This window comes from Tamandua tetradactyla, chromosome 17 (assembly GCF_023851605.1).
Source record: "Tamandua tetradactyla isolate mTamTet1 chromosome 17, mTamTet1.pri, whole genome shotgun sequence".
NCBI classification, from domain to species: domain Eukaryota; kingdom Metazoa; phylum Chordata; class Mammalia; order Pilosa; family Myrmecophagidae; genus Tamandua; species Tamandua tetradactyla.
This window is the reverse complement of record NC_135343.1, coordinates 50,453,335-50,478,328: the sequence shown is the minus strand read 5'-3', so window position 1 is coordinate 50,478,328 and position 24,994 is coordinate 50,453,335. Positions and strand designations below refer to the sequence as shown.

Below are 24,994 nucleotides of genomic sequence, written 5' to 3'. Positions count from 1 at the left end.
CACAGAGAGATTAGCCAGAAGTTGAAAATTGACAGAACCTGGAAGAGAATGGAGAGGCCAGTAGAGGCTGCCATGTGCATTGTCATGTGTCATGGGAGCCTAAGACCAAAACTCTCTGGCAGTCAGCCCAGGAATGCCTTAATCTTTGGGAAGAAAGCATTTCCTTCATGATGCCTTGATTTTGACTTTTTCCTGGCCTCAAAACTGTGAGGCATTAAATTCTCAATGTTTAAGCTTTACATAGTATTTTCTTGAGCATCCTAGAAAACTAAAGCATATGACCATCATGTTTTGAAGCATGGATTTAGGTTCTATATTTGGGTAGCTTATTCTTCATATCTCTTTCACCATCCACCTGATGTGAAATGGTTTAGTTTTATACAGTTTGGCAAAATTTAGAGAGTAGAAAAACTTACTGCAAATATATTACAAACCATTGCTCAGATTACATTAAATTTATAAATTTAAAATACATTATCCCAGCACATCTAGGAAAAATTGAAATGTGGTAACAAATCAATGAATATGACAATTTTAAATATAATTATTAAGAATATTAGTAGATGTGTTTATTAAAACTGTTTAGCCTCATTTCTTAGAAGTTTATCAGATCTATCTGTTCCTCCATCTATCAGAAATTTTCAACAGTTATACACAAAACCTGTCAACACTTAGAATAATTTAGCTTAAGTAACCTCATGATTTACTTCAATTAAAGACTATAACAATCAAATAATTTCTGTATGCAACTTGCTTGAAATTATCCCATGCTCAAGGAGTTTTTCTACCTGCACAAGTCTAACTTCAGCTCTGTTATCTCTTTGGAGATTCCTGCAATACAAATGCAATTATTCATGAAAATATAATTATTTAATCTAGACTTATTTTTATAAATACAATGCTCACTTCATCTGTTTTATTATATACATTAAGATGACTATGGCCTAAGCTTGAATATGTCCATAGATTTATTAAAATAGAATATAAAAAATAATTTTCTAAATTTTATGCAATGAATGTGTATTATTTTGATTTTCAAGAAGGAAGTAAAAAAATTTTTTTTTCTAAAAGAGTGAATCACTATCAAAGCATAGTTTACTACCATTGTCTAATAAAATAATGCCAACAACAAATAACCCAGAAGTGCTTTACCACTGTGAGCATTTTCCTGTGAGTTTTCAGGTCAACTGCAGCCCTATTAATATAGTCTGGGTTCAGTTGGGCAGGTCTATGGCAGTGTGTTAGGCTACAAGTTGTCTATGCTAGGTTCAAAACTTCAGCTTGGTTCCACATGCTTCTGATCAAACTTTGGTCAGTGGCTACCTGATGTATGTTTTTCTCATGACAAGTTATCAGGTCTAAGAGGTAAGCCAAACATGACAATTAGAATTCAAACCTCTGCTCATATCATGTCCAAAGCAAGTACATAGCTGTTCTAGTTTTCTAGTTGCTGGAATATAGCACACCAGAGACGGATTGGTTTTTAACAAAAGGGGATTTATTTAGTTAAAAGTGTGTAGTTCTTCAGAGGAAAGGCAGCTAACTTTCAATTGAGGTTCTTTCTTACACGGGAAGGCACAGGATGATCTCTCCTGGCCTTGTCTCCAGGCCTCTGGGTTCCAACATCTTTCCCTGGGGTGATTCCTTTCTGCATCTCCAAAAGCCTGGGCTGAGCTGCTAGTGATGAGATGAGGTATGCTGAGCTGCTTGGGCTGTGCTATGTTGAGCTCTCTCATTTAAGCTTCTAGCCAATTAAATCAAATATCATTCATTGCAGCAGGCACGCCTCCTAACTGACTGCAGATGTAATCAGCAACAGTCAAGCTTCACATGCCATTGGCTCATGTCCACAGCAACAAAACTGGACATCGTCACCTGGCCAAGTTGACACCTGAATCTAGCTACTGAAATAGCCAAGTCCAAAGTAAAAAAGGATATGGAAGCTTACCATGAGGACATGGCAAAGATGTGATGTGCAATTTTCAAATGAGAGAGCAAAAAACTGGGACCAGTGATTCAATTTTCCACATAAGGTTTGATGATGCCAAGGTCAACTAGAAACATCACTGAAAAGTATACAAGGACACTGAAAGTTGTTCTGTCTTTCTATGCTCTTTTCTTCTCTTGACATCAGCCATAGGACTGTAGAATCACTTACTCACCATTATATTCACTTTTGTTTTTTAATGAAGACCACTTTTAATTCCATCATTACAAATGATTTCTGTGGACTTTTTGATTTAAGTAATTTTCAGATTTTTTTTCCTACATTACATTCACTTTTGCTCATTTTCTACAACTGCTCTTCCTAAAAGAGAAGCCAGCTTTAAAACTTTTACTATATCATATACCAGACTGTCACATGTTTATTTATGCCCCATTCCCTTATGAGTGGATTAGCAAACACAGAAACCAATTCAAACTCAAGTGTTAATGACCAACCTGTCATCTAATACCTTACCCAGAGGTATTTTGATTTTACCCTACATAGCTCAGCAGCATCCCATAACATTATAATTTAGGGTGAATTCATTCAGAGTTGTTAGACATCTAAGGAAATGTGATGTTTAAGTATAACCACATTCCAATTGTTTATGTTAAATGAAGTGAGCAGAAAACAATTTTGATCTATTTACCAATGGCTTTGAAATGTAATTACTGTAGGAATATTTCTCCCACTCTTTCACTGAGAATAAATTTGATGGATTTCATCTACCTGCATAATCTGTCATGTATTCATTTACAGTTCCTTGCCAGTTACCTGCATTGCTATCTCATTCTCTCCCCTTGATATGAATTTAACTATCCCCAGAGACAACCAATACCAGTCATAGAAATACAGGTATAAGTATTAGATAGGCTCTGTTATTTTTCCAGAAGTCAATGAGGAATGAAAGGGTGTAATTCTTGAACTTAACCATTATGTAAATATGGAAGGTATGAAATAAGTGGCTGTTAATCTTAGGAAGGACCTTAAAAATACTTTTTTTGAGAATCTTTCATTTTTCAGACAAACAAAAAGAGGTGATTACTTGCCCAAATCTCCTCATTAATGGCAGAGCTAGGCTTTATTCCAAATTATGTCCTCTTTTCAATATATCCTTCTTATTATTCACATAGTGGATGATCAGCAAAAGGTAAATCCATTTATTATGGATAATCAGTATCTTTAAATTCTTAGAGGTTTACAAAAAAGAGAGTTGCGTGAAATAGCCCTGGGATTTCAGTCATTAAAAGGAACAAATTGAGTAATGAACATTAAGCACTTTCTCAAACGGGGAGCTTGGTCAATGAATTGACTATGGAGTTAGTGACTGTATCTTTATCTCAACCCACCTTCTGCCATGAATGACGGTCATGGATAATTTTCAGGCAGATGTTTTCCATACCTGAGTCTCAGTGGAACACTAGCTGATATAACACCCCCCCACACACACACACACTCCTCTTAGAGCTATTGTTGGAAATAACTAATGACTGTAGTGCATTTTTGAAAAATATAAAGTGCTATATAAATACTTTATAACCAATATTGTATTCCCAGTGGATCTGTAATGCTTAGACTTAATAAGTACAATCCTTTCACCAGCCATTCTGTGTCTGCGCTATGGGGCATTTGTGCTGGGCGTCAGCAGTTTTTCCAGTCTCTAAGCAAAGACAAGTATTTACTGCATATTTCTATTATGTTCATTTGTCCCTTGTCACAATTTTGAGGAAAGTCGTTCTTTAAGTGAATAGTTGCTATTTTGTTTGAATAATGAATGCTCACTATTCCATTTTGAAAATGGGCAGAATGAGCAGTCACAAAAGCAGATTATTTATTCTACTGCTTGGAGAGCAATTCTTAGCAACAGGAAGTTAAAGCTAGGTTTAATGCTCTAGGTATAACGTAGCCAGCAAAGATTTATTAAAATGAAATCTTTTTCAAAAATCAAAACCTGGCAGGAGGAATGAACTATAAATGATTGGTATTGGCCTCAAAGTACTATCCCTAGTGGCCTTACACTGTTATTTTGTAAGGCTACGAGAGGCAGCTTGGAATTATATGTATTTTTGTTCACCTTTAACCCCTTTTAGTGGAAGTCGTGCCGTGTCTGCTGGCTGAAACATTAGCCAAATGAACCCACTGGCAGTTTGTCTATTCTTCTCATTACACTAATATGGAAAATTAACTAGGAAACACGCTTCCTCTCCCGTTAGGCCAGTGGCACATTTATAAGGACATCGGGACTATTCCTTTCATTCCGTGTCTAGCTTCTCTCTGGGTAGTTGTCGCTTTCTACCCACTTGTCATTTCTCTTCATTACACTGTAGTACGAGGCTATGGAGAGTCCTTTGTTGCAAGTGGCTATAGACATGGCTCTCGTTTTGTTCATTATTAGGTCAGTGTGTGAGTTTTGAGATCAAAGGCAATGAATGTAATAGCAGTTGGTATTAGATATTAAAGTCACTAAATTATCACAAAAAATCCAGAGAGAGAAGAGATCATCGCCCTTGTTTTCACAGAGTCATGAACAGACACCAAATGACTTCGTCAAGGTCAAGAACACCATACTATAGAAAAAAAGATTAAAACAACTTAAGTCCTTACAGCAGCATATTTTGTGAGGATAAAAGTCGCAAGCTTATTTCATTTTCTTTTTTTCTATTGGTAAGCTGTGGCCTGATTTTTCTTCCCCTCTAACATCAATTCACATTTTAATACTGACGGCCTAATTTCCCCTTTACATGCCTTGCATGTTTGGGTTTTTGTTTGTTTGTCTGAACCATAAAACATGTTCTAGCCTTGAGCAACTCTCCATGATAGAGACAGTTCTGGAGAACAATCACCATTGTTTCAGAACTTTTCTAGAAAAGAAAGTGACGTAGGCCTGCATAATAGTTGTCTGAGTTTGTGTGCTTCCTTTTTCCTTTATTCTGGAATAAATGCATTCAGTCTTTGGAAACAAGAGAATCTCATATACGCCTCATGAGCTTGGCCCATGTTCGGGATGTGGATGACGGGAAAGAGGGGACAGGCTACGAGGTTCCGTGCATCTCCCGCACTGCCTTCTTTGATTCTTATATGGGATGATGGCGGGGTCCTCCTTATCCCTGTCTTAAGACCATGCATCACTGATGTACAAATGTTGAGTAACAAATTAGCAAGGAGTTCTAAAATGAAAAACATGTTCTTTTTCCATTCACGCGACTTGTGTTGAATAATCATGCCAAGATGAGTAACAACAAAATTTTCTGGCGGGTAAGCATTTCAGCAGAGTGATGACGGCAACAAGTCTTTGCATCCGCTGACTTGGCTTTGTCAGCCTGGATCTGGAGCACACCAGACTCACAACTACTGCCTTTGGAACTTTGTTCTACTGCTTGGATTGCTCTTTCCCTAGACACTGTCTTGGCTCGCTCACTCACTTCCTTCAAGCTTTTCCTCAATCCTCATCCACTCAATGAGGCCCGCCTGACCACTCTAACAAGCAAACTAACCTCCCCTCCTCCTGCTCCACCTGTTTTCAGATCCACGATACTGACCACCTTCTAACGGGGTACTCCATTAATGTCTTCATCATGTTTAGCTTTTATTTTCATCTCCTTCAGCTGGAATTTAAATTCCATGAGGACAAATTTCTTTGTTTTCTTCACTGGTATTTCCCAAGCACCTGACCAGTTCCTGGCACATAGCAGATGCTCAACAAATATTGAGCTGATGGAAAGCATGAACCTGGGGCTGGCTCTCCCACTATTTTGTGATTTTCAGCAAGCTTTTAAAAATCCCTCTGATTCTATTTCCTCAGATGAAAAGTGAAATTACCTACACCATGAGATTGGTTAGTAGAAATAAGCAAGACAATCTGAACAAAAAAGGGCCAAAAAGAGCTATATATTTTTCTATTTGTTAGTTAGATTTGCATATAAAGTCTATGTATATGGCCCAGGCACAAATTGGAATGCTCCCTCCTACTTCCTGCTGCCTAGTTCCTCTCTAATGACATAGAAGTCAGTTTTTGTACACCACTCTTAGAGCTAATTTATTTTAACATATGCAGAAATATTCCTATACAATATTTTTGCAGCTGTCATGAAAATAGTATCATTTTATTTATCCAGATTTGCACATAGAGTTTTTGTCTTTTTTTTTCACTTAATATATCTCAGAGATCATTCCTTGTAAATATTTAAAGAGCTTCTTCATTTATTAGAGCAGAAAATAAGGAAAATATATATAACATATATGAAGCACAAATAGTAATAAAATGTACACCTAAGACCCACCATGCACTTAAGAAATTGATTATTGCCAATGAAATCAATATTCTCTAAATCTCTCTCTCTTATTGCATATCTCACCAGGAGTCCCCCCTTCTTCCAGAAGGGAAAACTTAAGATGCTTCTGAATTTCATATTTATATCTCCCTCCTTTTTTTTTTTTTACATAGATCTGTGTGTGTGTGTGTGTATGTGTGTGTGTCATTTTTAAGACTACATCAAAGTTTGTGAATCTTATAGATGTGAGAGTCTAGGATATATATTCTTCTGTGACTTAGCTTTTTTTCACTCATGGCTATGTTTCTAAGGTTCATTGAAGTTTATAAATGTGGTGGTATTTATTCATTAGGCTGCTGAAAAATACAGCTTGTTTATTTATTCTCCTGGCTGATGGATATATACATTGTTCCTAGTTTTTTGCTTTTCCAGGCATGGCTGCAATGTTCACTTATATATGTGCTTCTCAGTGTTCCTGAGAGACAATTTGGGCTATAGGCCTAGGATATACACAGCTTCTATTTTACTAGTAATGCTTATTTTGTGGGTTGAACTGCGCCCCCGCAAATTGCCCCCAAAATATTTGCAAGTCCTAACCACTGATACCTGTGACTGTGATTTGATTTTGAAGTAAGAACTTTTCAGAGGTAATCAGGTCAAGATAAGATCATTATGGATTTGACTGGTGTCCATGTCAGGGGAGGGAGATGTGGACATACAGGCACACAGTCACACAGGTATAATGCTTGGGGACCACAGAGTCAGAGAGCAAAATGATGCATCTTCTATAAGCCAAGGAACACCAAGAATTGTCGGCAAAGACCAGAAGTTACGAAGAGGCAAGGAAAGAACTTCTCCTAGAAATTCCAGAGAGAATATGGCCCTGCTGACTTCTGATTTTCGACTTCTGCCTGAAACTGGTACAAAGTGTAAGAGAATAAATTTCTGTTATTTTAAGCCACCATATGTGTGGTACTTTGTTACAGCAGCTCTAGGAAACCTATGCACTTCTTTTCCAAAGTTATAAAAATGTACATATCCTCCAGCAGGAAATAAACATTTTCATTACTAGTCTTCCAAAAACCTGGAGTCTTTTAAACTTTGGCCAACCTAGTTTACATTAAATGAGATCACTATGTTGTTTTGAAATGGATTTCCTAAATTTTAATAACCTTTGCATGTTTTCATCTCCATTGGCCATTTGTGTGTTTTCTTTTGTGAAAAGTCTATTCATATCTTTTGCTCATTTTCTACTGTGATATTTGAGTTTTGCTTTCAATTTTTTTTTTAATTTGTGAAGGTTTTAAAAGTACATATTATAGGTATTATCAATTTTTCAGTTATATAGATTTAATACTTTTTATTCCAGTTTGTGGCTCACATTTTCCATTTTTCAAGTCACCCTTTGACATTTAGGACAACTGTATTTTGAAAATTATCTAAGTAGATCACCTTTTCTTTTAAGGTTTGTGATTTTTATACATGGTTTAAAAATTCCTTCCCTACTCAAGTTTATAAAAATATTTCCTTACTTTTTAATGTCTTGATTTCATCAGGAATTATACTTTGAGTGATGATATTCTATTTTTTTTTAACACTATGTGTCACTGTCTCCTTCATATATCATATTGCCAATTATGCATGGGCATATTTCTTGGGACTCTTTTCTATTCTCCTGGTCTATTTTTTTTTCCATCCTGTACTAAATACTGCACTGTCTTTCATTACTAAAGATCTAGAACATCTTGCCATCTGATCGGCTGTTTCCCTAACTTTGCCTCCATACAAATCTATATAAATTGTGCTTACCAGTATAAATTTAGAAGTAGTTTGTCAGGTTTCATGAAAAATGTTTGAATTTTGGTAACATTCGCATTGATTACATACATGAATTTGTATATAATGTAAATATATACAAATATATTCTAATAATGTAATATATATAATAATGTAAATATATTTACATTATTGATTATTTTTTATTCTTTATCGTGTAACCTTTAAAAAATCTTAATCACAATAAGTCATAAATTAATATCTACTAAATCTCCAGTAAAATGTTTAATAGAAGCAATGATAGCAGCATTCCTGTTTCATTCTTTATGATCTGAATACTTTTTTTATATAAGCTATTTGCTACAGGTTTTGTTAAATATCTTTTAATCAGACAAAGGAAGTTCTGTTCTCTTACCCTACTTTTATTTTTATCTCAAGTTGGCATTTAACTTTATTGAGAGCATCGAGATGATAAGTTAAGCTTGCTTTTTGATTTGAGGTTTTGTAATAATACCTTCCCCCTTGCATTGTTTTTAAAATAATGCTAGGTTTTGTCTTCAAACTTACTCATATTTAGATTTATGTAAATTATTGACAGATCTTTTGGGGAAAATATTTAACTCCATGATATAAAATTTCTTCTTATGCAAAATAGAGTTAATAATGACTTTATGGTGAGTATTTTGAGAATAAACCAGTGTATTTGATTAATAAATAAAGATATGCTCTGTTTTCCCTGAACTTCATCTGCAGGCATGATGACTGAGATAAATAACCTTAAAATATGAGCTGCATATGCAAATATTCAATTACTACAGACTGGCCCTACGGAGATATGTCTCAATTTAAAGTAGTTTAACTGAAATTAGTGTGAAATTAAAGAGCGTCTAAGTTAGAAGTTTTAAAAAGCAAATCCTTCACTCATCTCTTATGCCAGAATTAATCCTTTTGAAAGTTCACTCAGGTCAAGTTTAATAAGTTGCCATCTGGGATGCTTATATTGTAAAGGAAAGCAACCTTGTGATTTTAACATTTGTGCAATTGCACTGGTGGGATATCCCAACCTCAGTGCTAGTGTCCCTAGTCGTGACTTCCTTCTCCATTTCCCCATGGCACACATTGTGTGTTACCCTCATTGTGGCACTCACACTATATTGCAACTATTCATTATATACCTCATTCCTTCTGTCAACACCAAATTTCTTTGAGTGGGGTTTTGTCTCCATTTTTCAAAGTAAACTGTGCAAAGATGTTTGTTTAAAGCAAATGGTGTATGCCATTGCAGGGCTGATGAGTTCAAAATTTATAGGGCAGGCCAGCAGACTGGAAACTCAGACAGGAGTTGCTGCTGAAGTCTTCAGGCCGAATATTTTTTTCAGGATACTTCAGTTTTGGCTTTTAATGCCTTCAACTGATTAGACAGTCAAGTTCCCCTCACCTTATGGGAAACAGTCTCAATATTCAAAGTCAACTGATTATAAATGGACTTTGACCATTTCTAAGAAAGTCTTCAGGGAACACTTGGATTAGGGTTTAATTAGATAATGAGAGTATAGTCTAGCCAAATCGACACTTAAAATTAACCGTGACAATGGACGTCAAGGCTATTCCATGAATTTTGAAATGGCCAAGGTTGAAATCTTCTTGAAATTCCATTGAATTTTGCCTTCTAACCCAGAGACAAGGATTAAATGAACTGCCTCAATCTTCCTGTGATCAGTACTCTCAAGAAGGAGAAGACATTTCATTCTTTTCTTCTAGTGCACAAAGACTTAAAGTATTCCAACTCAACCCTTGCTAGTCTAACAACCTCTCCTGCCCTTGGTGTACCCTTGCTCTGATATCCCTGTTCCTGTTTCTGTTACTTTAGGAAGTCTGTATAATGAAGTGAAAGGCAGTGGTTAAAAATCCAGATGCTAGAACATGGTCATTTATGCATAAAGCCCACCTTTGTTATATATTAGCTATTTAACATTAAGCAAATAACTGGGCAGATCACTTTTACTTTCCAGCATCTTCATCTTCAAAATGATGGCAACAATTTCATCCAAAACCTAGAGTGTTGCAAGGATTAACTGAGTAAATATGTGAAGATTCAAGGAGGCTGCTTGGCTGTTATAAGTTCCTAATAAGTGTTGATGATAATGATAATGCTTTTCTCTTGGTCAGGGTCATTTATACCAAATGTAGCAAGAGTCACCAAGCATCAAAGTAGGTAAACAGACACTATTTTGAAGTAGCTGGCATACTGGCTAGCACTTTATTACTGCTGTACTCTAGAACAATTGAGACAAAAAAAAAAAAAAAAACTCCGTCAGTTTGACCTCATTATTTATTATCTATAACCACAAGGTTTTGTGATATGTGAATATTATTGGTCGGCAAGATATTTAGGAATGATGCTAGCAGCCTACTGTATCCTTAACAAGAAGCTGCTTGTGTTCCTACAGCATCTTCATTTGCTCAGTGTATTGACCTGCCGTGAAGAATTATTTGAAAAGGGTCAATTACTGATGGTGAATACAATCCTTCTGATTTTGAAGTTTTTTGGTGTTAATGCTGGTAAACAGTCTCTTTTTTCCATGCCAACTAAAAGACTGATAAGATTATGTAATCACCCAAAAAAGGCAATACTTGTCTTTCAGTTTGTTTTATTAGAAACATCAGTTTTAATGGGTCTGATCATTTTTAAACAAAGTGAAAAAAATGAGTAGATAAAAAGGAAGAACACCTTCCTCAGCACCATGTAGAAGAGAACTTTCACCTACCATACCAACCCTGCCTAATTTTGTAGGACATGTTTTGATGCCAGGTATAGTGGCAAGAGTTGTATTGGATTGATTTTGACAGTTTTCGAAATTACATTTTGGAATATTCAGCTGTATACTGATAAGAATTCGTAATAATTTAAGAGACTGTTACTAAGTTAATCTACTAGTTTCTGCCTGAGTCCTTCTTTATGAACCATCCTTTATTTCCTAGCATGGTCCTTTTGAACCACAACTGAAAAATCAGTCTTTTGTTTAAGCTTTAAGACAGAATTTGCTCTCCCTCTCTCTTATTTATTTATTTTTTTTGCTATATGCGTGTGTGTAGATATAGACATAGATATAATTCTTCCTAATCGTCCTACTTCTGTTTTTCCTCTTATTCTGCCTTCCCAGTCTGCTTTGTTATACTTTATCTACCCCTTAAATGTTCTGCAGGATTGTATTTTCTGCCTCGTTTTCTTTTCACTCTACCTATTCTCCTTATCAAATTCATTCACTTCCATGGTTTAGGAATCCATGCACGTGAAATAATGTAGAATACATATCTGCAATCCTGATCTTTAAACTTGCTGGATATGCCTACATAGTCATTGTAGGGTCATTGAAGTAGGTGTCAAACTCAACTTGTCCAAAACTGAGTGCTAAACCTGTAACTCTTGTCATCATAATCCCTATCAGTGTGTTCCCAGCAAAGCAGTACGAAGCCAGAAACTCACGTCCCATCCTAGGTACCCTTCCACCACAATTTAGATAAAACCAAGCCTTATTTCTTAAAGACATCTCCACAATGCTAGTCTCTTCAGTCCTCCTCCCATCCAGGCCCTGGTAATCTGATGCCTTCTCTGTTTTCCAGCCAAAGTAACTTCTATCAGGGCTTGTCGCTTCTATACCCCAGAGCCTTGGCCTGCTCCCCTGCTCTTGATGACCATTACTGGTCAACTGTGCTTGTACGTGCTCTGGGACCCACCCTCCCCATACCTCCTGCACGTGTGCATGGCAGCACCGTGCTGCATGCCAACCTCAACCCTACATCCACTCTATTCAATACCTTTACTCTCACTGTCACATTTCCTGAAATGACCTTGCCTTTTTTTTTTTCGTGGGTCCATGGGTCTGCTTATTAACCTACTGAGCATAACTGAAGCATTCTCTTCTCAAATATTTCTCTTTCCTTGAAAATGGTGTTTCTCTGTGGAATATCAACACTCTGGATAAAAATAATGGTAATATTATAATCAACATAAAATCAAATATAAGGTATGGCAATTTTATAATAATGATGATGTAAACACTAAAATCCCCCAACTATAACTACTATCGGGACTCCAGGTACCACCATCTATTGAGCAGATTCCACATTTTCACTGCCTTGCAGGCCTTACCTTATTTAACAATGAGTACAGTTTTGTAAAGGAGACTTTATCTCCATTTTAAAGATGAGAAAACTGAGACAAAGTGATGACAAGTAATTTCCCTTAAGCCACTGGTTGCCAAACTAGGGCTCTCAAACCCAATATACCACACAGCCTGCTATTGTATAATCTATGACTTTTACATTTTTAAATTGTTATAAAGAGACACACAGACACATAGATTATGTGTCAGAGACTATATGTGATCCTCAAAGCCTAATATACTTACCATCTGGCACTTTGTAGTAAAAGTTTGTAGATCCTGACTTAGATCCCAAAGCTTTTAAAGAATTGTCCTGAACTTTGAAGCCAAGTCTTTTTGACTGCAAGATGCATGCAGTTGATGAGTACACAATACTTTATTATCTTAGCTATAATTGCGTTGGCAGTACATTCATATTTCTCATTCTCTCTACTATAGAGTCCAACAGCCAAAAACTTTTGTTAAACTGAACTCTAGCTGAATATTCTGCAACTTAACAACACATAACCTTTCCTGCTAATCTTGAGACTTTTCATTCTAATTCTGAAAAGTAGATTATAATTATATCCTCTATCTAATTTACTGTGTTTTGGCATATATACCATATTGTCTTCTATGAAAGCTGCATAATTTACAACTTCCTAATTTTAAGACTTTAGAGATTATTTTGAGAGAGGAGTGTCTTCCTTACATTTTGAAATAATTTGACTAATAACTAGTCTCTCTATCTATTAGGCTGTCCCTGTGTTTTTGCATTCCTAGTGGCATTGATCACTTGGTTGTTTTATGAAAATGTAATTAGGTTCCTTGAATTTGTCCCACCACGCATTGATCTCTATTTCTCTCAAAGTCCTGATGGTTATTAGGCTGGTATATAAATACCTTATGTGAAATAGGCTACCATTTGTACTGGGTTACAGGTCACTTAGTTGGTGTGCCCAGTTATATTTACATGAGAGACAATTGTTTGCATTCTAGGGCCTCAAGACCCATTCGTTTTGCGGCCATCTCCTTTTCACCTTCTTTTGTGTGAGCATTTAAAGTAATTAGATTCTGTGAAGCTATTATTCTAAACTAATGAGTTACATATAGGATTCCTTGTGGGCTGGCCAAGGAGCAAAAGGTGGCAAGATTCTATAACAAATCATTCTGGAATGATGTCGGCTGAGTTCAAAGACCTTACTTGTATAAACCAAGTGCTCACATCTACTTGTTATCATTAGCTCATTCTTGTCATTAAAGAGTATTCCTTCATACTGAGCTTGCCCCAGGATTCGTTTTCTCAGATCCCTCTTATCTGTTTGGAGCGCTCCATTAACAGAGAATTGCGATAGCTGATAGCGGAGCCACAAAAACAAAGCAAAACAAACAAACAAACAAACAATACCTTCTGGGGAGGAAACTTCAGCAAATGGATGATGGTGGTAAAACAGAATATTTAAGAAAATCACTTATCCCTCCCACTCTCATCTCCCACAACCCCAGCTCACCACCAAGGCTTTTAAATTTGTTGTCTCCTTTGTGCATGCCAGTCACAAAGATTTTTGGTTTCTTGTTGTTGTATGTGTAATTGTTAAAAAGTCTTTTTGATGGTTGACAGTGGTGGTATTAAAAGCTCAAGATTTCATTTATACTTCTGTAACTTATTGGCATTTCCTGTTTGGAATGCCAAGTTATTTCTTTCTGTCACTTACTCTCTCTGTCTTTGTCTCTCTCTGTTTCCTTCATTCTCCTTATTTTTCTTTCGCTCATTCATTACTTGGCCTTATGTTCACCATTACTCACTGTATGCTTTGCAAACATTGGATCATTCGTTAGCTAGGATTACATGAATTTTTATTAGGTCTGTATGATCTATTCACAAATCCTCAAGCAGCCATTTATTACCAAAATAGATTCAAAGAAAAATATGCAGGGAAATAAATTCTGTTGATCACTATAGAGCAGTGTTTCTCGATTTTATTTTTATCATACTCCTCAAGGAAACTTTTTCCCTAATGGATCCTCATTAAATTTTAATACTATCGATAGACTGTATACCTGTTTATGTATTATATGTATATCTACGCTTTATACATAAAACAAGATTTTTTGAACCCCAAGAACCAATTTTTGCCCCTCTGGGGGTGATATCACCATCATTGAAAATGCATGATATAGCCACAAAATAGTTTCCTAATGGTTTAGGCTAAACTATGAAGATCTAGAAAAAATTCAGGCGCAGAGGCTGGGCAACTCCTTTCCCAAAGATTGCCCTGTAAATATGGCCTTCTAGATAAACTTTTCTCAAATATGATAGGGCATACCATTCCTAAAGGTTGATGTGATTCTCTAGAGTGCTTTACTGACCCATACAAAGCAGACGCACACACATTTGCCTAACTGTACCCTGCTCCAACATACATGCACATCCATATATGAGTAAATTTTCATAACCACTCACCAAAAGATATGCCTCATGCACCCAGAATCAAAAAAGAATGTCATAGTAATCTCTTCTTATTTTGGGAATGTGATCCATCCATCAAACTCTGAGGCAATAAAAGGAAAAAAAAAAGATTAATGTTACATTGTTAAAAGGGACATTGTTATCCTGAGGTTGGACCCAAGTAGAATTGATAGATGAAATGCAAGACGTCTAGTTAAATTTGAATTTTCAGATAAATAACATATTTTTTAATATAAGTTTTTCCCAAGTATTTCATGGGCATGTTAATACTAAAAACTATTTACTATTCATCTGAAATTCACATTTAATTGGGCATCCTGAATTTTTAAATTAAATTTATTTGAGATTATTTCAGATTCACATGCAGTCTTATGAAGCAATATGGAGAGATCCCATGTGCCCTTTATCCAATTCTCCCTTATGGTAATAGCTTACAAAACTATACTATAATATTACAACCAGGATATTAACATTGAGAGAGTAAAAATGCAGCTCATTTTATCACAACAAGGCAATCTCCTGATACCCTTTTGTGCTGGTTTGAAATGATGTATGTATCCTAAAATAGCCATGTTTTAATCCTAATCCCATTTTGTAAAGGCAGTCATTTCTTCTAATCCCAATTCAGTATTGTATGTTTGATATACAGGTTATCATCCTTTACCTTATGTTCTGGTTAACCTTAGTCCTAACCAGGTCCATTTCACTAATATCTCTAATTGAAGCCTGATCTGTTTTTCAGTTTAGTTAGCCGTTGCTGTGAGGGGCAAAGCTGACTTTTAGAGCTGCAGAATCCTAACTTTGAGTCTCAGGTGTCATGTAGATACCCAAAGTTCCAGGGAAGTACCAGGTAATACACAAAGAGCAGAGCATCTCAGAAATTTAGAAATAATAGGTAAAACTCAGGAATAGATTTGACTGCTGAAAAGTTTATAATCTAGGAACCTTTCAATGAGCCTTATTAAACAATTTTGTACTCCTTAATCATAGATTGCCCAATCTCTGCCTACTCTCTATTTCCTGAAAATCTATGCTCTTGAATAACTTCACAGATTTTTCTCATTATAGTTAATACTAGTGAAACCATAAAATATTTTTCCTTTTGTTTCTCTTGCTTCACTTAATAGTATGTCCTCAAGGTTCATTCACCTAGTTGCATGCTTCACAACTTCATGTTTTCCTGCAGCCACTCAATATTTCATCATATGTATACAACACAGTTTGCCCTTACATTTATCAGTCAATGTGCCCTTAGGCTACCTCCATCCATGGAAAATTGTGAATATGCTGCCATAGACACCAGTGTGAAAATACCTACTTGTGTTCCTGCTTTCAGCTCTTCCAAGTATATACTTAATAACGGGATGGCGAGATCATACGGCAACTCAATACTTAGCCCCCTGTAGAACCACCACACTGTCCTCCAGAGGGGCTGCACCATTTTACTTCCTTTCAAAAAATAAATTGGTATATATCTCTCTCTACATTTTCTCCAGAACTTGTATCTTTCTGTTTATTTTTTAAATAGTTTTATTCTCACGCTGTACAATCCATCCTAAGTGTACAATCAATGGCTCCCAGCATAATCACATATTCATGTAAACACCACCAAAATCTATATGAAAATACTTCTGCAAAGAAAGGAGAAGAGGAGAAAAAGGAGAAACAGCAACACGAATCTCACTACCCTCCCTATATCCCCCTTTTATTGACATTTAGCTTTGATACATTGCTTTCGTTACAATCATGAAAGACATGAAAATGTTACTGTTAACTACAGATCCTAGCTTGCATAGATTGTATTTTTCCATATACTACTCATTTTTAACACCTTGCAATAGTGACATTCATTTGTTCTCCCTCATGAAAAAGCTTTCATATATTTGTCCATTTAATCAACATCATTGTCCACTCTAGGTTTTGCTAAGTTATGGAGACTCAGATTTATCATCTATCTGTCCTTCTAGTGTCATATATGCCCCTAACCTTCCACTTTCAACCATACTCATACTCAGTTTTGTTTATTATACTTGCAATATTGTGCTACCATCAGAAAGTATTGTGCTATCCATTTTTGAATCTTTGCAATCTTTGCTGAACATTCTATACTCCTTTAATGACATCAAATGTCCATTCTCTACCCTCTTTCTATCTCCTGATAACCTGTGTTCACAAGTGTAACTCTGAAAGTTTGTTCAGAATAGTTAACTCATATTAGTGAGACCATACAATATTTGTCCTTTTGTTTCTGGCTTATTTTGCACAGCATAAAGTCCTCAAGGTTCATCTACATTATTGCATGCATCATGACTATATTCTGATTCACAGCTGCATAATATTCCATCATAGTGATATACTACAGTTTATCTATCCACTATTCTGTTGATGGACATTTGGACGGTTTCCATCTCTTGAAAATCATGAATAATGTCGCTATAAACATTGGTGTACAAATGTCCATTTGTGCCCCTGCTTTCAGTTCTTCTGAGTATATACCTCCTAATGGGATTGCTGGATCATATGGCAATTCTATACTTATCTTCCTAAGAAATTCCCAAAGTGCTTTCCATAGTGGCTGCACCATTCTACATGCTCACCAACAGTGAATAAGTCTATCTATTTTGCCACAACCTCTCCAGTAGTTGTAAGTTTTCAATTTTCTTTTATAATAGCCATTATAGTAGTGTATGAGATATCTCATTATGGTTTTGTATTTCTCTAAAAGCTAGTGAAGTTGAGCATCTTTTCAAATGCTTTTGAGTCATTTGTATTTCCTCCTTGGAAAAGTGTTTATCCATGTCTTTTGCCCGTTTTTTTTAATTGGACCGTTTGCCTTTTTGTTGTTGAGTTGTAGGATCACTTTATAAATTCTGGATATGAACCCATATCCAATATATGGTTTCAAATATTGCCTCCCACTGCTGCTTTTACCTTTCCTGACAAAGTCCTTTGATGTACAAAGTGTTTAATTTTGAGGAGATCCCAAATGGCTATTTCTTTTTTCATTGCTTGGTCTAGGAAACTGCTTCTTACCAGAAGATCTTTAAGATATTTCCCTACATTTTATTCTTAAAGTTTTATGATCTTAACTTTAATATTTAGGTCTTTGATCCATTTTGAGTTAATTTTTGTATAAGGTACAAGATAGGTGTCCTCTTTCATTCTTTTGCATATGGATATCCAGTTCTCCAAGCACCATTTGTTGAAAAGGCTGCTCTATCCCAGTTAAGTCAATGTGACTGCCTTAGCAAAAATTAATTGCTGGTAGATGAGAGACTCTATTTCTGAACATTCATCAGTGTCTATCTTTATGACAGCAGCATGCTTCTTTGATGACTATAACTTTGTAATATGCTTGAAAGTCAGGTAATGCAAGACTTCCCATTTCATTTTTTTTCTCAAGGTATTTTTAGCTACTTGGGGCACCTCCCCTTTCAAATAAATTTGCTTATTGATTTTTCTATTTCTGTAAAATAAGTTGTTGGGATTTTAATTAGTATTGCATTGAATCTATAGATCAATTTTGGCAGAATTGATATCTTAACTAAATTTAGTCTTCTAATTCATGAACAAGGTACGTCCTTCCATTTATTTAGATCTTCCTTGATTTCTTATAAGAAAATTTTGTAGTTTGCTGTGTATAGGTTTATTCTTTTTTTTTTTTTTTACATGAACAGGCAGCAGGAAGCAAACCCAGGTCTCTGGAATAGGCCTATTCTTAAATCTTTGACTCTTTTGGCTGCTATTGTAAATGGAATTTTTTCTTGATTTCCTCCTCAGATAGATCATTACTAGGGTATAGAAACACTAATGCTTTTTAAGTGTTGATCTTGTATTCTACCAATTTGCTGTATACATTTATTAGCTGTAGTAGCTTTGCTATAGATTTTTTCAAGATTTTCTACATATAGGATCATGTCACCTGCAAATAGTGAAAGTTTAACTTCTTCCTTTCCAACTTGAATGCATTTTATTTCTTTTTCTTGTCTAATTGCTCTTGCTAGAACTTCCAGCATAATTTTGTATGACTGTGGTGACAGCAGGCATCCTTTTCTTGTTTTTGATCTTAGAAGAGTATCCAAAAATATTGTCTTTCCCCACTGAGTATTATGCTAGCTGTGGGTGATTCATATAGTCCCTTTATTATGTTAAGGCAGTTTCCTTCTATTCCTATACTTCGAATTATTTTCATTAAGAAAGGATGCTGAAATTCCTTTTCATTAAAAAGGAATTTTGTCAAATTCCTTTTCTACCTCAGTTGAAATGATCATGTGGTTTTTCTCCTTTGATTCATTGATGTGGTATACTACATTAATTGATTTTCTTGTGTTGAACCAGCCTTGCATACCTGGAATAAAATCCACTTGATTATGGCGTATAATTGTTTTAATGTGCTGCTAGATTCTATTTGCAAGTATTTTGTTGAGGATTTTTGCATATATTTTTCAATAGAGAAATTGGGCTATAATTTTCTTTTCTTTTAGTATCTTTGTCTGGCTTTGGTATTAGGGTGATGTGGGCTTCTCAGAATGGGTTAGGATGATGCAGGCTTCATAGAATGAGTTAGGAAGCTTTCGCTCCTCAATTTTTTTTTGAGTTTGTTCAGAATTGGTGTGAATTCTTTCTTGAATGTTTGGTAGAATTCACATATGAAGCCATCTGGTCTTGGACTTTTTTATTTCAGGAGATATTTTTTACCTGATTCAATCTCTTTATTTGCTTTTGGTTTGTTGAGGTCTTCTATTTCTTCTTTAATCAGTGGTGGATGTTCCTGCTTTCCTAGGTAGTTGTCAATTTCATCTCCGTTGTCTAGTTTGATAGTATATAATTTTTCATTATATTGTCTCACTATCTCCTTTATTTGTGAGGGGTCAATATTTATGCTCCCCTCCCATTTCTGATTTTATATATTTACATCCTCTCTCTCTTTTTTTTTCTTTGTCATCCTAGCTTAGGGTTCATCTATTTAATTGATTTTCTCTAAGAACCAATTTCTGGTTTGGTTGAGTTTTTCTACTATTTTCATGTTCTCAATTTCATTTGTTTCTTCTCTAATCTTTGTTGTATCTTTTTTTCTCTTTGCTTTTGATTTAGTTTGATGTTCTTTCTCTAGTTCATCCAGGTGAGCAATTAATTCCTTGATTTTTGTTCTTTCTTCTTTTTTAGATATGTGTTTAGAGCAATAAATTTCCCTCTCAACACTACATTTGCTGCATCCTATAAGTTTTGACATGTTATGCTCTCATTTTCATTTGTTTCAAATATTTGTGATTTCTTTTGTAATTTCTTCCTTGACACATTGGCTATTTAAGAGTGTGTTGTTTAGCCTCCATATATTTGTGAATTTTCCATCCTTCCACCTGCTATTGATTTCCAACTTCATTCCATTATGATCTGAGAAAGTGTTTTGTATAATTTTGATCTTTTTAAATTTATTGAGACTTGCCTTGTCATCCAACATTTGGTTTATTTTGGAGAATGATCCATGAGCATATGAGAAAATGTTTATCTTGCTGTTATGAAGTGCAGTCCTCAGTAGATGTCTATTAAGTTTAGTTCATTTATCATCTTATTCAAGATCTCTGTTTCTGTATTGATCTTCTGTCTACATGTTCTATTTACCGATGAGCATCCAACTGTTCTTGTAGAGATGTCTACTTCTCACTTCAGTGTTGTCGGTGTTTGTCTCATGTATTTTGGGACACTCTTTTGGTGCATAAACATTATGATTGTTATTTCTTCTTGATGAATTGCCTAGTTTATTAATGCATAATGTCCTTCTATGTCTGTTTTAATTGTTTTAACATTTGAAGTCCAATTTGCCTGATATTAGTAGAGCTATTCCTTTTTTTTTTTCTAGCTGTTGTTTGTGTGGAATATCTTTCTTCCAACCTTTCACTTTCAATCTATTTTGTCCTTGGGTCTAAAATAAATCTCTGGTAAACAGCATACAGATGGATCCTGTTTTGTTTTTTTTTTTTCTTTTTCATTTATTCTGTCAGCCTATGCCTTCCTTTCTTTCTTTCCCTCCCTCCCTTCCTCCCTCCCTTCCTTCCTTCCTTCCTCCCTCCCTCCGTCCCTCCCTCTCTTCTTTTCTTTCCTTATTTATTTACTTATTTTATATGCTGTATGGCCAGGGCTACATTTCATTGTTTTTCCATGTGAGTATCCCTTTATTGCAACACCATTTGTTGAATTTTTGCTTGTTTGGTTGTTTTTTTGTTTGTTTGTTTTGGGGGAAGTGCATGGGCCTGGATTTGAATCTGGGTCTACCACATGATAGGTGAGAATTCTACCACTGAACTACTCTTGCACCCCCTCAGCCTGTGTCTTTTGATTGGGGAGTTTAATCCATAAACATTTAATGTTATTACTGTAAAGAGAATATTTTATTCAACTGTTTCATCCTTTGGATTTTATGTGCCATATCTGATTTATTCCTCTCTCTTTTTACCCTTTTAATTACCTTACTGACAATCTTCATTTCTACATCCTTCTCCAAACCTCTCTCTCCCTGCTTTTTCTATCTACCTATAGTGTTCCTTTTAGTGTTTCTTGTAAAGCAAGTCTGTTGTTCAAAAACTTACTCAGTGTTTGTTTACTGTTAAATGTTTAAATTCTCACTCATTTCTAAAGGACAGTTTTTCCAGATATAGAATTCTTGGTTGGCAGTTTTTCTCTTTCAGCATCTTAAATATATTATACCACTGTTCTCCCTTCCATTATTTCTGCTAAGAGGTCTGCATTTAGTCTTATTGAGCTTCCCTTGTATGTAATAGGTTGCTTTTCTCTTGTTCCTTTCAGAATTCTCTCTGTCTCTCACATTTAATAATCTGATTAGCAAGTGTCTTGGAATAGGTTTATTTGGATCTTTTCTGTTTGGGGAACATTGCACTTCTTGGACCTGTAATCTTATGTCTTTCATAAGAATTGGAAAATTTTCCATGATTATTTCCTTTATTGTTCTTTCTGCCCCTTGTCCCTTCTCTTCTATTTCTGGAACACTCATAACACATATATCCATATGCTTCATGTTGTCATTCAGTTCCCTGAGACCCAGCTCATATTTTCCATCCTTTTCCTTATCTGATTTTTGTGTATATGATCTCAAATATTCTACCCTCTAGTTCACTAATCCTTTCTTCTGCCCCTTCAAATCTGCTGTTGCATATCTCCACTGTGTTTTCTTTCTGCCCCTTGTTCCTTCTCTTCTATTTCTGGAACACTCATAACACATATATCCATATGCTTCATGTTGTCATTCAGTTCCCTGAGACCTAGCTCATATTTTCCATCCTTTTCCTTATCTGATTTTTGTGTATATGATCTCAAATATTCTACCCTCTAGTTCACTAATCCTTTCTTCTGCCCCTTCAAATCTGCTGTTGCATATCTCCACTGTGTTTTCCATTTCTTCTGATATGCCTTTCATTTCCATAATTTCTGCCGTTTGTTTTTTCAAGCTTTCAGTTTTTTCTGTACGATCACCCAGTATCTTCTTTATATCCTTCATCTCTTTCGCCACATTGTCCTTCAACTTGTTGAATTGACTTAGAAAATTTGTTTGAACATCTTTAATTAATTGTTCCAACATCTGTATCTCATTTGAAGTGTGAGCTTATTCCTTTGACTGGACCATATCTTTATGTTTCCTAGTATGACTTGTGTTTTTTTTCAATGGTGTTTAGGCATCCAATTTTCTTGATTAGTGTATTGTGGAGGTCATTTTCTCTATTTTGCCTAGGGTTTTTTGTTGGCTGGCTTTCTTATATATCTGTTCATTGACAATTGTTTCAATGTATTCTAGACCTCTAGCATTGCTTCTATTTAACTGGTCAGAATATTTCAGCTCTTGTTTTTCAGGTTATTGCCCTGCTCAAATGGAATCTTTTTGAGAAGGCCTTTTTTGTGTGAGTGTAGCTGATCACCCCCAGATAAATCTTTCTCTTCCCTTTTCCTCTTCACACAAAGTTGATCTGCTGTTTCCTTTGTTTTACTTATTTGCATCTATATGTTTTTAGCACTCTTCACTTGCCTCTAGTAAGTACACTCTTAAACTCTTTACTTACTTGGAGGTCTCACTGGGGAAGGAGAATATGCCCAGATTGGTTTGGCCACAGTCATATTTTCCAGAACAAGACAGGCTCAGGACTCATAAAGATGGTATAATGAATACCAAGTTTCCTTGGAAATGAAACCCAGTAGGATGCCAGTCTTTCCTTTGAAGCCTCTTAATTTTGCACTTTTCTTGTCCTGTCCAGCAAATGATGCTTGTCAGCCCACTACTCCCCACCAGCATAAAGTGGTCCTATGCCTTTAATTCTCTGCAGAATCTGTCACTGCCAGATGCATGGTTGAGACAGAGGCTGAAGCTGAAGGAGGGCTTAAACTGTTTCTGTTTTCCAGATCCTTTGGTCTGAATTTTCTAAATGACAGTCACCACCTGTGCTGGGCCTACCCTGCCTTCTTTTTTTAGGGGGCGTTGATGACCCACTCTTCAGCTCCCTCTTCATTGCAGGCTAGAAAAATTTGTAGAAATTAGAAATTAACAGCACCCTTTCCCCTCCTGCCAAGAATGCATTTAAGACAGGCTGGATTCCACATTTTGTATGATGAGACTGTTGTGTGTTTGAGACAGGCTGGTCTTTGCTCTTTGTACATTGAAAGTGCTGCCTATATCCCAGCCCCTTTGGTCTAAATTCTCTGGCTGAGAGCCATTGCTTGTGCTGGGATCTGCTGCATACATTTTCTTGGGGAAGATAGAATCTTTAGGGAACTATTTCCTCCACCTGACCAGTTTCTTTCACTCTCATTCATTCCTTAATTCCGTTATTGCCTGGAGCAGTGATGAAAACTGAAAATGTCTGCTACTTTCTTCAATAGGATGCTAAAAAGTAAACAAAAAGGAAAGGAAAGAAAAAATTCCTTTCAGAGCCAGTCCCCAGAACCCCAGCTTTGCCAATTGTTCTAGTTTGCTAGCTGCTGGAATGCAATATACCAGAAATGGAATGGCTTTTAAAAAGGGGAATTTAATGAGTTCCTAGTTTACAGTTCTAAGGCCAAGAAAATGTCCCAATAAAACAAGTCTATGGAAATGTCCAATCTAAGGCATCCAGGGAAAGGTACCTTGGTTCAAGAAGGTTGATAAAGTTCAGAGCTTCTCTCTCAAGTGAGAAGGCACATTGCAAACACAGTCAGGGCTTCTCTCTTGGCTGGAAGGGCACATGGCAAACACGGCGTCATCTGCTAGCTTCTTCTCCTGGCTTCCAGTCTCATGAAGTTCCCTGGGAGGCATTTTCCTTCTTCATCTCTAAAGGTCACTGGCTCATGGACTCTCTGCTTCATGGTGCTACTCTCTCTGAATCTCTTTCATTCTTCAAAATGTTTCCTCTTTTATAGGACTCCAATAAACCAATCAAGATGCACTCAAATGGGTGGAGACATGTCATCACCTAATCCAGCTTAACAACCACTCTTGACTAAATCATATCATCCAGGGAGATGATTTGATTACAGTTTAAATTTACAGTATTGAATAAGGATTATTCTACCTTTATGAAATGGAATTTTGATCAAAACATGGCTTTTTGAAGGGGCATACTTCCTTTCAAACCAGCACACCAATCAAGAGCCAGAGTAGGTACCCAGCTCTATGCATCCCTTTTCTAGGGACACAGCCCTTTTCCAGTATTTGGAGTTTACCCAACTCCAAAAGCCTCTGCTTTTTTCATTAGCCCTGCCTCCCCAATGCTGGAGTAAGACCTTCCAAGCGTTGTCTATTTGTTTGCCTTCTGGTTTTATCTGTGCTTGGATATTGTATTCAGGAGTCTGAATTTGTTAATAAATTCGGGAGAGCTTCATTGAGCTTCCCTTTCCTTGCTCCTAGTAGAGAGGGCTTCTGTTTCCCGCCTGGGCGAGACTCTGAGATAGGCTGCCATGCCAGTGAGGGAGGGGCATCGGAAGAATTTACTTAGAGTTCTGTGCTGTGATCTCAGTCCTTCCACCCATTCCAAGCTGATGTATGATGTGTGTTTGGTCACAGAAGTCCACAGAACAGTTGCCCCAGGTAATTTTTGGCCATTTACTAGCTGCACTAGAGGATGAACTAAATCCCACACCTCCTTGTACCACCATCTTGCCTGAAGATGTCTTTTTGTGGAATTTTCAAATTGCAAATTCAATTTTCTTAATAGTTATGAAGCTATTCAAATTACATATTTCATATGGGATGAGTTTTAGCAGTTTGTGGTTTTGTGGAATTGGTTCGTTTCATCTAAGTTTTAAAGTGCATATCTACAGAGTTTCTTTTAGTATTCTCTTATTATTTTTGTGATGTCTAAAGGGT

General features: G+C 36.0%; 1 long non-coding RNA gene across 2 annotated transcripts in view; it reads right to left on the bottom strand.

The window, feature by feature from the left end:
• LOC143661613 (uncharacterized) overlaps positions 1-24,603 on the bottom strand; it is a 29,396-nt gene extending 4,793 nt beyond the window's left edge. For both annotated transcript variants that reach the window (XR_013164730.1, XR_013164729.1), the window contains exons 1-3: positions 24,559-24,603; positions 14,644-14,731; positions 789-831 (exon numbers count right to left, since the gene is read on the bottom strand). This is a non-coding gene — a long non-coding RNA (uncharacterized LOC143661613). The remainder of the gene's footprint in view (positions 1-788; positions 832-14,643; positions 14,732-24,558) is intronic.
• Between the last annotated feature and the right edge of the window lie 391 nt (positions 24,604-24,994).